This window comes from Mytilus galloprovincialis, chromosome 7, assembly GCF_965363235.1.
Source record: "Mytilus galloprovincialis chromosome 7, xbMytGall1.hap1.1, whole genome shotgun sequence".
Classification (NCBI taxonomy): Eukaryota; Metazoa; Mollusca; class Bivalvia; order Mytilida; family Mytilidae; genus Mytilus; species Mytilus galloprovincialis.
This window is the reverse complement of record NC_134844.1, coordinates 56,969,524-56,982,492: the sequence shown is the minus strand read 5'-3', so window position 1 is coordinate 56,982,492 and position 12,969 is coordinate 56,969,524. Positions and strand designations below refer to the sequence as shown.

The following is a 12,969-nucleotide window of genomic DNA, read 5'->3' as shown; positions in this document are numbered from 1 at the left end:
TAATGTAAAATTCCTCAGTACGAAGCTCATGTTATACAAAATAGTGACATCTATTGATTGAGGAGTTTGACTTTATACCATCAGAATTTGGATAATTATGTTCAATATGAAACATCGGTAAAAGTATCCATCCGAAGCGTTAAACTCTACCTTATTCATGTTATTATTAGACTTTCAATGCATTTGTAATGAGTGATGTAACGTGTTTAACGTTTGATTTGTTAGTAGTTTAATTTGTTTTTTTTTTGGCAAACGGGAGACTACTCAAATGACAAACATGTTATTTTGTTTATTACAAGTGTAATTTGTCTGTTTAGCTCCAGTTTTTGCATAATGCTTAAAGTTGATGAGTTTTGTTTGATAAAAATCTAAAAAAAGAAGACTGAGTGCTGTAAAAATTGAGGTAATCAAAAGGAAGAGGAAAGATTAATTCAACTGAACTATTTTACAAAAATAGAAGGAAGCTTAAACTAACCTTATTGAAGCACAAAAAATATGATTAATAATATAAGAAAAGAAAAGAAAACTTTTAAGTAATTCCTTCAGTGAAAAGGGAACTGTATAATTTTAATTGTACATGTATTTATATTAAAAATACTCGAAATTGTGATATTAGATTGCTCATGCTACGCTTATAAAGAAACAGTGTTATTCATTAAAAGTGTTACTTGTATGGATACAACTGGATAGTTATTTATAAGAGTAAGGTTTATTACGAAGCACAACACAGTAGGATTATTTGCATGAAATATTGTTGTTTAATTTAACGTCTGAAAGCTGAAAAAATAATTGCATTTTTATTTGCTAAAATAATTTTGTATGTATACATTTCTTGTTTGACTGATAAACTGTTGTTTACTAAACGTTCGGCAGAAAAAAAATCCCTGCATTTTAAAGAAATATCCAAAAATTGAAATCTTAAATTATCGCAGGCAAATTCGATTGTTGTTGAGTATCATATTCCTGTCGATCGTATCATGTACATATAGTATTTTTCAAGATTATGATATTACCAAAATATACAAATGACTCCACGAACGAAACGTTTTTTTATCAAACAAAATACACATTCACATCTCAACATGTCTTGATCGTATATTGCAACCATTAGGCGTAAGTAAGATAAATTCATTCCTGGTATCTTTAATGCGTTAATTAATAAATACATTGAAATCAGGTATTGGCAAACTCTATTTAAATGAATTCGCGACTACTGCATCATGAATTAAAACAAGCTCAATATAAACCTTTTTGTAGACTTCTTACCACATAAAACTTTGACAATGGGATAGCCTTAAGATTTTTTTTTATGGTAAAACGTCAACAATAAACTGTTACTTTAATTATCTGCAAATGTGGCTGTCAGGTTTTATTTGTTGAGGAAGACGGAGTTGCCAGTGAAAACCACCGACCTTCGATAGGAAACTCACTAAAGACGAAGCTGGCACGAGTTAACATGATGCTAACACGATGACCTAATTCAAGACAGCATAGACAACGAATTGATAATGATACTGAATCATCGCAAGGTCTTTTTGTTGCATGCCAATGATTTTTCCAAAACTCATTAAGCTACTATCGGAGCCTGAAACATTTGATCTTTTGTCAAACGATGGGTTAATATGCCCTGCAAATGACTTGACGATAATAGGACGAACCCCGAACATTAATATGTTCTTAATCGTTTTCGGGACAGAGTGACGCGCGTATTTCCGATGGAAATATATGTCTTCGGTGAAGTCCGCCCCTTTTTTAATACCAACAGAAATGTACACAATGTTCTACTGATAACAGAAACTTAAACTTTGTTTTAAATTCTGTCAGACACAAAACCAAGTAACTATAAATGCATGTTTTTGATGTCTATAATATTTAGTTACAAAAAATCTTCTGATCTGTATTACTACCCATTATGTCGCAACACATTGTCATTTTGACTGAGTATTGCATTGCCCTTGTTGCGAACATTCTAGTAGCCATAAATCATTTCGCACCGGCTTCGCAAATGTCACATTCAAGACTAAGTATAGACATTTTCTTATTTAGAAAATGGTGGTTTAAACTTGGTTTTATAGTTTGTTAATACTCTCACTTGTATTACAGTCGCATAAAAATCTATTGCATTGACAACGATGTGTGAACAAAACAAACAGACACAACAGGAAAAAGGGTCAAACATTGGGGTACAGCAGTCAATATTGAGTTATAATCTTAACTACTATATAAACAAACAAATATGTAACAGAGACGTATAAAAAGGCATATTAGTGGAAGATATTATCAAGCAAAATGGAGAGAGTTGTGCAAATGATGATACAAGCATGAAATTAGCACGAAGCATCAATATTATGTACCTTTTTTTTTTAGAAAACACTGCTAGTCATGAAAAAAAATATTTTCAAGATGGCCACGGACATTTAAAAAAAATGGCTGTTTTTTTCTAGTTCGAAAATATTGTCTTTCTGGAAAACTTTTTCTTTGACCTTCTTTTAGGTGTCTCTTTTTATAAAAATTCTGTAAAACGGTCTAATCTATCTGCAGTTAGATTGGTATGTGTCATGATTGTTATCGGTTACGACCAATAATTGACTTGAATGACTTCCGAAAACAAATAATTCAATGAGGTTTTAATGACATTGAATCTGTTTTTTAGTAAGTAATAACTGGCTAGTAAGTGGTGCCATATCAAAATCACTGTGTATGTGTCCCGTTGAAACACTTATTAACGCATGATAAAACATAGTTGCCTTATTTTAGTTATATATCTACAAATAATAAAATTGAGAATGGAAATGGGGAATGTGCCAAAGAGACAACAACCCTACCATAGAAAAACATAACAACAGAAGGTCACCAACAGGTCTTCAATGTAGCGAGAAATTCCCGCACCCAGAGGCGTCCTTCAACTGGCCCCTAAACAAATATATACTAGTTCAGTGATAATGAACGCCATACTAATTTCCAAATTGTACACAAGAAACTAAAAATAAAATAATACAAGACTAACAAAAGCCAGAGGCTCCTGACTTGGGACAGGCGCAAAAATGCGGCGGGATTAAACATGTTTGTGAGATCTCAACCCTCTCCCTATAAGTCTTTAAAACAAAATGCTTTACCAATCAGCCGGACTAATGTATCTTTAAAAGGAAGGTACATGTCGAGTTTTGAGATACTTATATATGATATACTAGTTCAAATTGGTCCCGGGAATGTAAAATGTTTGACAAAAACTTTTCCTTGAGAAACATCTATATGTGCTTGGATTTGAAAAAAATGACAAGTATATATATCGATTGAATTATGAAATGAAAACCAATTTCTGGTCTCAAATTTATTATTAAGGGACAGCATTTGTTTAACAATAGATAAACACGAACGATATGTCACCGTATAGCCTACAACAATGATCAAAGTTTATACCGTATAGTCCATAAATGAGAAATGTAAAATAATTCAAACGAGAAAACTAACGGCCTTATTTATGCCAAAATAAATGAACTGAAAACAAAAATGTAGCACATCAACAAACGACATCCCACATCACAAGTTCCTAAAATGGGACAGGCACATACATACAGAATTTCGCGGGGTTACACATATCAGCGGATCCCAACATTCCCACTCACCTGATACAGTGGTGTATATGCGTTTTAAAATATGAAATATACATATTACTTATAGAACGTATATCAATGTTCTTTCTAATGACACTTCAATTGACTGGTAGGATTTTTGTTGCTTGGGATGTAATTAATCTCAGGTAAAATTCAACTCAAAATCAAAACGCCAAACTGTTTTTTATGCGATAAAAACAATACAAAACATATATTATATTTCCACATACAATGGAGGTTTAATTTGACATTTTCCCGTAGAAAAGAGTTGTTGCATGAAATTTTTTGACACGTATATTTACCTTTACGCACATTTGTTTATGGCTTCTATAGAAGAGAAAATGTTATGCACTGTTGTATGTGGTCTAGGAATTTCATTATATTGAGTTGTGGAGTGTAATTTTTTTTTATATATCTGCCATACAGCCACTTCCCGTTTTTCGATACTAAAGATACAAGAGGTACACTTAAACTCATGAATCAAAATTAAATTGACAGTGCCATGGTAAAGGAAGAAAAAGACATACAGACTATAAATAGTACAGAAACATAACATAGAAAAATACAATTAAAGCAAAACGAGCCAAACAAAAATTGGGGTGATCTTAAGGGCTCCGAAAAGGTAAGCAGATCCTGCTCCACATGTGGCACACGTCATGCTGTTCATTTTAGTATAAAACCGGTGAAAAGTCGAATTCAGTAGGTCACATTCATGAATAAGGAACGGAATTGTAGTTACGACATAAAGAACATATCTGCTATCATCTGTGAAACTATTTTTTTATAATGAATAACAAACTCGTGATGGTGTCCGAGAAATGTATGAAGAAATGATTCAAACTTCTTAATTTGGAATTTTTGATTTATTAGTTAGCTTGGAGGAGCAGTACTCTTTCAAGGAAATCTCAAATAGCAAATATCGTAGTAATCGGGAGATACTTACTCCGTATTCCGCTGCTGAAATTTCTTTACATATAAATGGAAAGATAGCAATTAAATATATAACAGACGTTAAAATTACCTGATGCAGAAACACATGACAAGACAGTTATATTATTAATACAGGAGAACAGGCATTGATCACAATTCCTACCTGTATACGCAGTTTATATTTAATATATGATATATGAAAATGTATTTGCAGTAAACTTGATTTTAAATTCACATGAGGGCATGCCTTATTTGATTTGGTTTTGGGAGAATGTAAATTAACGTCGAGTTTTAGTTCTGTTATCAGTAGAAAATTGTGTACAGTGATGTTAATACCAGTATTAAAAATAGGGCGGGCCTCACGCAAGACACATATTGCTGTTGATATTGAATGCGTCACATTATCCCCAAAATGAACACACGATAATGAAAGTACTCGTGTTCGGGTTTTATCGTAAAACGGTCGAGCCATTCGCAGGGCATTTTAAGCCATGATATGACAATAGATTGAACGTTTCAAGCTGTGGCAGTAAGTAAGTGAGTCTTGGCAAAATAATTAGCATGTAAAAAAAAGACGAAAGACCTTGCAATGATTCATTTTCGTGTTGAATTCGTATGTCAATATAGCATTTCATAAGGTCATCGTTTGGGCATCATTTCAACTCGTGTCATCTTGGTATGTAGTTGGGAGTTCGACACCGCCCGTTCGGAGCATTGAAGTCCAATCTTAATTGACCAGGATTTTCAGTTTATTTCAGGTCAGTGGTTTTAATTTTTAACTCCGTCTTCTTCCACCAATGGCTGCCACGAAATAACCCAATTGTGGTGATTAAAAGTAGCGTTCAATCACCAAAACTCATTGGTATCATCGAGCACATTTCGCCTCCCGATTGTCTTAGAAATGCAATCAGACTACATGAAACCCTCGCAATGCATTCATTGTATTTTATCGCACCGCGGGTAAACAGTCATGTGTTGATTGGTTTAACACCGTCACGTGTTGACCCCCTATGGATCCTTAGGGGATTAGTAAATATTCCATAAGGGGTTCATGATGTTATGTCTACTGTTAATGCTGACACCATCTATTAATTTTGTTGTGTTTCATTGTTTATTTTTCTACAACGCAGCAGAAAATGTTGCAATTTCGATAAATTCGTTATACGGTTCACTAATGACCCCCTACAGACCATAGAGGGTTAATAAAATCCCGAAGAGATTCGGCCTTTGGCCTAACCCTCTAAGGCTTATACTTGCCCTCTATGGATCCGTAGGGGGTCATTAACGAACCATATAACTTGATAGTACGATGACTGAGATGGCAACAAGGGAGACAATCGTGTTTAAGTAGCTTTATTCACAAAATCTTTATCTTTGTTGCTTATCAATGGATGTTTTGGAATTAATTTTCGGAACTTCTTTTACTATGTACAATGTACCATTACATTTTACTTAGTTTCTTTAATAATCTATTCCGACATCCGACTCGGAGCTTTACTTTGAGTGGTGTTGTGTGTTTGTATATTCTACATTGAATGGATATGTTACATGTTTTCATACCTGTGGACAACGGTTTTAATAAGTAATTATAACGTAACATATTAGTATATCCCAAACCGATAATTGATAGTTACCTTTTCTATGTTTGTAATATTATACGACGTAGTTTGTTTATCAAAGTAGTCACTCTACAGTATCGATATTGTATTTGTTTTATTATCAATCAACCCGATGTCAACGATACTCCAATAGTGTTGCAATGCATAGGTCTTAATTTATAAATGACGTCTATTTCACTGAACTAGTACACATTTTTGTAAATTGTCCAGCTAAAGCCTACTTTCTGGTGCGAAAAATTCCATTGATGGCCTTCAGCTGTTTTCTGCTGTGGTCGGTCGTTTTCTCATTGACATATTTCCCATTTCGGTTATCAATTATATCATCAGTTATAAATGAAATGTTTATAGACAATAACTGTTTAGTGTCTTTATCCTGCAATTAATCATATATATTTTTTGTGTTTTGAAAGACACAAAAACTCACATTTTTTGCATTTATTTTCGATTTGAAATCCCTTGAGACCCGCGTAGTAATATCAAAATCACATATTCAGCTGAAGACGGGTTTGCAAAAAAAACCCATCTTGATTGGTTAACAATAATGCATCGCTCAAGGTGAATAATTGGATAATCTAACATAACAGCTTATTTCAACAGTAAAAACAAATCACAAAACATTGTCCAATTTGAAACAGAAGTGTACGAGTTGTCCTACGCTTCAGACTTGACATTCACTAAACATGCATGCGCTGAAATTGACATGGTTGATTATGTTACACAATCATACACATTCAAGTTTTGAAATCGACAATTGTCATCGTAGAAAAGATTGCTGTTCATATATGTATGTTATCAGAAAATTAGTGTAATTCTTATTGCTCTAAAGAAATGTTTGAAAACAAACAGAACGTATAAAAGTAATAGTTAATTCGCATAAGGTCAAACAATACGTCATTGGAATGCGACTGCAATACACATTCTGAGGTCACGCAGATTATTACAATACTAAGTCCGATAGTGGGCGGAGCTTTAAAGCGATATCTGTATAGTATACAGATACAGCATAGCGATATCTGTAGGGATGTATCTGTATAGTAGGAAATCCTATTGCAGGATAAAGATCACTATTTCCATTACATACTTTTACAGCAGATAAATTACAAGCAACGCTTTCAAACTCGACAGTTGCCACTTGCAAACACTTGGCAAAAGCCTGATTGTTTATTTGAAGGTTTTAACTCTTGTCAGGTAACTAACCATATAAAACATAACATAAATTCAACAAGAATTATGTTTATATAACACTAAATAATAAAATAAGTAAACACATAACACAAATACAATAAATTTAAAAAGAACATGTAGTACCTTTTCACAAAAGCAACCTGTTTTCTTTGGAATTTCAGGAAACGTTTCCTTTTCTTTCTGTATCAATTCCTTTCTCTCTTTTCCTATTGATTTAATAACTCTTTCTTTCTCTCTTTCTATCCATTCATTAAATGCTTTATACTCTTCTGTCATCCATTTACTTAACATTCCCTTCCCTTCGCTTTCCCAATCAGTGAGCGGTGCTATCTCGTCGCTTATCCTTTGGATAAGCGTTAACTTCTCTTTACTTTTCCATTCAGTAAAAATTTCTTCCTCCTCTTTCATCAATTCAAAAACCTTTTCTTTTTCTTCTCTTATCCGTTCATTTAACATAACTTTCTCTTTTTCTTTCCAATCGGAAAACGATTTTATCTTGTCATCCATCCATTGAGTTAGCGTTTTCTCCTCTTTCCCTATCCATTCAGATATCGTCTCTTTCTCTTTACTTTTCCATTCAGCAAACGTTTCTTTTACCTCTTTTGTCCATTTAATAATCATTTCTTCTTCTTCTCTCATCCATTCATTTAACATTTTCTTTTCTTTTCCTTTCCTTGCAGTAAATGTTTCTTTCTCCTCTTTTATCCATTCAATATCCGTTTCACTCTCTTCTCTCATCAATTTTGTTAACATGTCCTTCTCGGTTTTTTTTCATTCAGTAAACGCTACTTTCTCTTTTTCCATTAATTTGATGAGAGTTTCCTTTTCTTTCCCCAACCATTCGAAAAACGTTGTCCTCTCGTTGCTTATGCTTTCAGTTAATGTTGCCTTATCGTTGACTTTTGATTGAGACACGATGTTCTTCTCTTTTGCAATCCGTTTAGTTAGCGTTTCCATATCGAGTGTCTTTGGCATAACAATTCCATAATATCGATACGGATCCTTCGATGATATCCCGATCCATGAGAATACTTTAGTTTTTACCCATTCAGTTAATGTTTTATCCTCTTCTCTTACATGTCTAATGCATATATCTAAAGGTTGTTTGTCTTTACCTTTCGATTTGATGAATATTTCCAAGTCTCTTATCGATTGAATTGACGTCTCTTTAATAACATTTTCGCTGTCTTTCACTTCTGCTTTCAATTTCATAAAATAACTTCTGTAAGTAATGACAAGCGATACCCCAATCCATGATAACACCTGTAAATAATATAAAAAATGCGAAATGTATATCTTCATTGAAAAGAGATGTAAAGTTCACGCCATTAAAACTAAACGCTTTTATGTTCTGCTCAACACCTTTTTCAGGGTCAGGGTAAAACATGAAAATAAAATTCCTCCGTTAAGTATACGATTAAAATCACATTTGGTTTCTTTCTGTTGCTCAAGTTGAAACTTGCAAATGTCCTCCATGGGAACTTCCCAAAGAACAAATGATATTTGATCTCCGTGAACACAATAAAAATAAAACAAATCCTCTTTTAATTCAGTAACACTATGCTGAAAATAAAGCCAATTATTCAGATTTTTCAACTGTTTAACTCATGGATTAAAAGATGGTGACAGAGTTGCATCTGCTGCTGTCTTCAGGGACAGAGCTGCAACTCTCCGTTTGCCATCTGGTGCATCCATCTTTACTACTGAAGCAGAAGCAATAATTTTGGCTTTGAAATTTATTGCTTCTTCAGATGAATTCAAATTCATTATATGTTTTGATTCACCTTCATGCTTACAAGCTATACAAAATACTTAAATTAAAAATCCAACAATTCTCAAAATTTTATATGTAATGAGGAATTTAAAAATTCTTCTTAAAGAAATAATATGTCTATGGGTGCCGAGTCATCTTGAAATCCTTGGAAACACAGACCTTAAGGCAAAGCATGCCCTGGGTGACCCTTTATCTAACTGTGATATAACATATACTGATTTTAAATCTAATATTAGAGAATATGTTTTTAATATATTGAAAAATGAATGGAGTAAAAAAGATGATAATAAATAACACGAACTTGAACCTAATGTAGGTAAACCTTTCAATAATTTTATGGGCAGAAAAGATCAGAGTGTTATTTCTAGATGTCGTATTGGTCATACTAGAATAACGCACGAATATCTTTTAAAGAATGAAGTAGAACCACGATGTATACCTTGTAACTGCACGTATACTATTAAAACATGTTTTAATTAATTGCATTGACTTTACGGATATTCGTAGGAAGCATTTCAATGTCAATAATATGTATGATTTATTTAATAATGTTCCATATAATGTTCCATATACAAATATTGTTGCGTTCTTAAAAGAAATTGGAATTTATTATAAAATATGAAAATGTTAATATATTTAATTCGATTTTAATTTTTATCACGTTATCTTACTGTTGATTTTAATTTGTAAATAATCAATCTGCTTTAGTCTAGAAATTAAGTTTAAAATATGCTTTAAATTTTAAAAAAAATATTCGAATTAGCTCTTGCCGCGATAAAGCCTTTTTGTGCTAATGCGGCGTAAAGTAACAAACAATCAATCAGGGTCAGAGCTGGGTTTAACGCCCACAAACATGTTTAATCCTACAACACTTTGTATATGTATGTCCGAAGTCATGAGCCTGTAATGCAATGGTTGTTGTTAATTGATCTTTTTAACTCTTTTTTGATCTGTTTTTCTTTTATTGTTTTGTCATTTATTTTGTTGTGTGTTTTATCGTTTAAGTCCCTTTATCTTTTGTCCAGACGGACAAGTAATGTTCTCTATGCTGTAGGGTTAGTTCATTGTTTGTAGGTAATACGGTCACCTCTGGTTGCCTTCATCAATGTCAGTTGACCTCTGATAGATAGTTGCCACATTGACAATCATACCACAACTCCTATACGTTATATTGATCAACTATTCTTTATCTGGTAAAACCATAGTCATTCTTAAATTATGAAATACAATTTAAACCTTTTTTGGCATAAACATCCATGCCAAAACATGCCTTACCTGTACTGTAAAGTTTATCATGATTTTTTTTATTACTGTAAATGCAATCCTTGATATTACTGTAAACATTCAAAGATTCTAAGACAGAGATTATATCTCATTCTATGTTTTAACTTGTGGGCGTAACTCACAGTTAACAAAGAACATATAAAATAGCACTATAGTTCTAAGAATTGTAATGCACCTTAACAGTTTTCATTCAGTGTCATTCATATCTAGTAATACACCGGATTTGAAATACAAAGAATTGTAATAACAACAAACACTTCGAATAGCTGTAAAATAACAATCTATTTTTGTTACAAATTTTTTAAGTGTATTGTGTTGTTCGAATGACCTCAATAACAACATCAATAGTTGGAATTGCTAAATTGATTTTCTTTTGTTTTAATCCTTGAAATTTACTGGGATCCGGTATTGATAAACCTACATGTAATTGAACTGGTAACATTATTTGAATATAAATATTTTGGATGATTTAATAATTTGGACTTGGATATTAAATTATATGCTAGTGTACCCATCATATTTTGTAATGTTTACATTCAATTTTATAATTTTATGAAACTATGTGATTTGTTTGATTAGCATTATATAATTCTCATGGTATTTTGATTATTATATTGCATTATCGTGCTCATATTTCCATTCCCGACATGACATTACTGTGGTAAAAAATGAATGACATTTTTATTGACTAAAAACAATCTGGTTGTTATTATGGATACATATGGGACTTAGATGCACACATCCCACTTTTTTACCATTTTAGTCCAGATTTTATGAGATCTTGGATCTAAATTTCAACTAAGTTTGCCTTGCCTAAGGTTAATTTCAAGTTTAAATGAATATATACCATGGTTTAACCTATAAGTCAGGATAAAAGTTATTATGCTATTCTAATTTAAAAAAATAATCTGGTAACAAATCTAGAATCTATGTCAAACAAGAAAGTTTAAAATTTTAAGTTATCAATGTTCACCAATTAAAAATCATTAAACCATCTTCAACTGGACATAGGATAAACAACTTCTTACTCATTATGTATACAATAGATTGCAGTAGCTATGCAGACTATTTAAAACGTCATCACTGTCGCCACAGAAAGCCGATGAATCTGGGTAATGTTCCTTCATTGTTCTAAATAAGTTTTGTGAACATTCCTTATCAACTTCACAAATAATACAGGATGATTCTGATTAACTGACTGTAGGTTCATACAACAGATAATGTAAATGAGGACTGTCTCAATGATATAACAACTCGATCATTGTTAAAAATAGCCAAAAGACACCAACTGGTCTTCAACAAAGCGAGAAATGTATACGGAAACATATCTATTTATACATTTGTTAAATGCAACAAAAACTATAATTATATTGGAAGATTAAGTATAGCAATTATGTGCTGCATCCAACACACTTTGATCAGGATATGCTTAAATGTACTTAACCCCTGTTCAGGTGATTTCGATTGGTTTTCATTCCGAAATTTGATGAACACCTAGCTTATATATTTCTTCTTTTTGGCAACATTTGTCAGAGATAAAGTTTCCCTTATGAGTGTACTAACTTAATGACTGATATTTTTAAATATGCTTGTGTGTGACCTTGCCTTTGATCGTGGTCCAATACCTTGTACAGTCTGTGTGTTCTTCTGTATGTCCATTCCTAATATAGTTTTCTTTAAAGATAGACCTGAAACGTTTCACATTTTTTCACAATGTAGTGTTTTGTGTGATAAATATTCTAAATAAGGGTTTTGCAGTTTTTGAAGTTTACTGACCACATACCCACATTCATAAACGGTAAAAGCCCTCTTCAGTATCTAAATAATTTTAAAGTAACTGTTTCTGTCTAAATGTTGCTTGCTGACTTGTATTGTAAGTGCATTCACTGTCTACAAGTTAAATTTGCAATTGAAAAAATCAAATGTTAAGCACCTCACAAAACTAATTTGTACTTAATCATACCATACATTTGTACAATAAGAATATATGTACGTCTGTGTCATTTTAAATGTCAAAAACTTACTGAAACAGTGTTCATGCGTGAGTGGGCCAATTGTAAAAGTATCCCTTTTGTGTCCATGAATATCCATATACTGAATGGAAAACGGAAAGGTGTGTTCCACAAACATCCCATAGAGGTAAAGACTTGCATTCTATACTCCGGTGAACAAATTGAGAATCAATTATAAGAGCATATATAGATGGTTCTTTGTGCGATACCAGATCTCTACACTTCTGAAAATATGAGGATTCTTCTTTTTAAAACTTGAAACTTAAAAAAACTTTGTATCAAATGTACCAGGAAAGGAGCAAATGATTACCAGGAATTAAATTGTCTTCCGTGAATTCGAGTGTTGACGTGTAAATTTAAAGGTGTTAAAATATCGTCAAGGACGTCTGAATGAAATAAAACATTACAATACATAATTAAGGTAGCACAATACAAAGATTTGTTCACTCCCAATCAGACAACTTTAAACTGATGTAATTCATTTCATCCTTCTTTATATTTTATAAATGAGGTACCAAAAAGAAAGAAGAAAGATTAATCTTTCAAATTGT

At 32.4% G+C, this 12,969-nt stretch overlaps 1 long non-coding RNA gene across 1 annotated transcript; it reads right to left on the bottom strand.

Moving 5' to 3' along the window:
• Positions 1-7,380: 7,380 nt before the first annotated feature.
• On the bottom strand, positions 7,381-12,589 carry LOC143081799 (uncharacterized). Its single transcript, XR_012980096.1, has 2 exons — positions 12,431-12,589; positions 7,381-8,611 (listed from the first exon to the last, which is right to left on the bottom strand). It is a non-coding gene; the product is annotated as an uncharacterized LOC143081799 (long non-coding RNA).
• Positions 12,590-12,969: the final 380 nt, after the last annotated feature.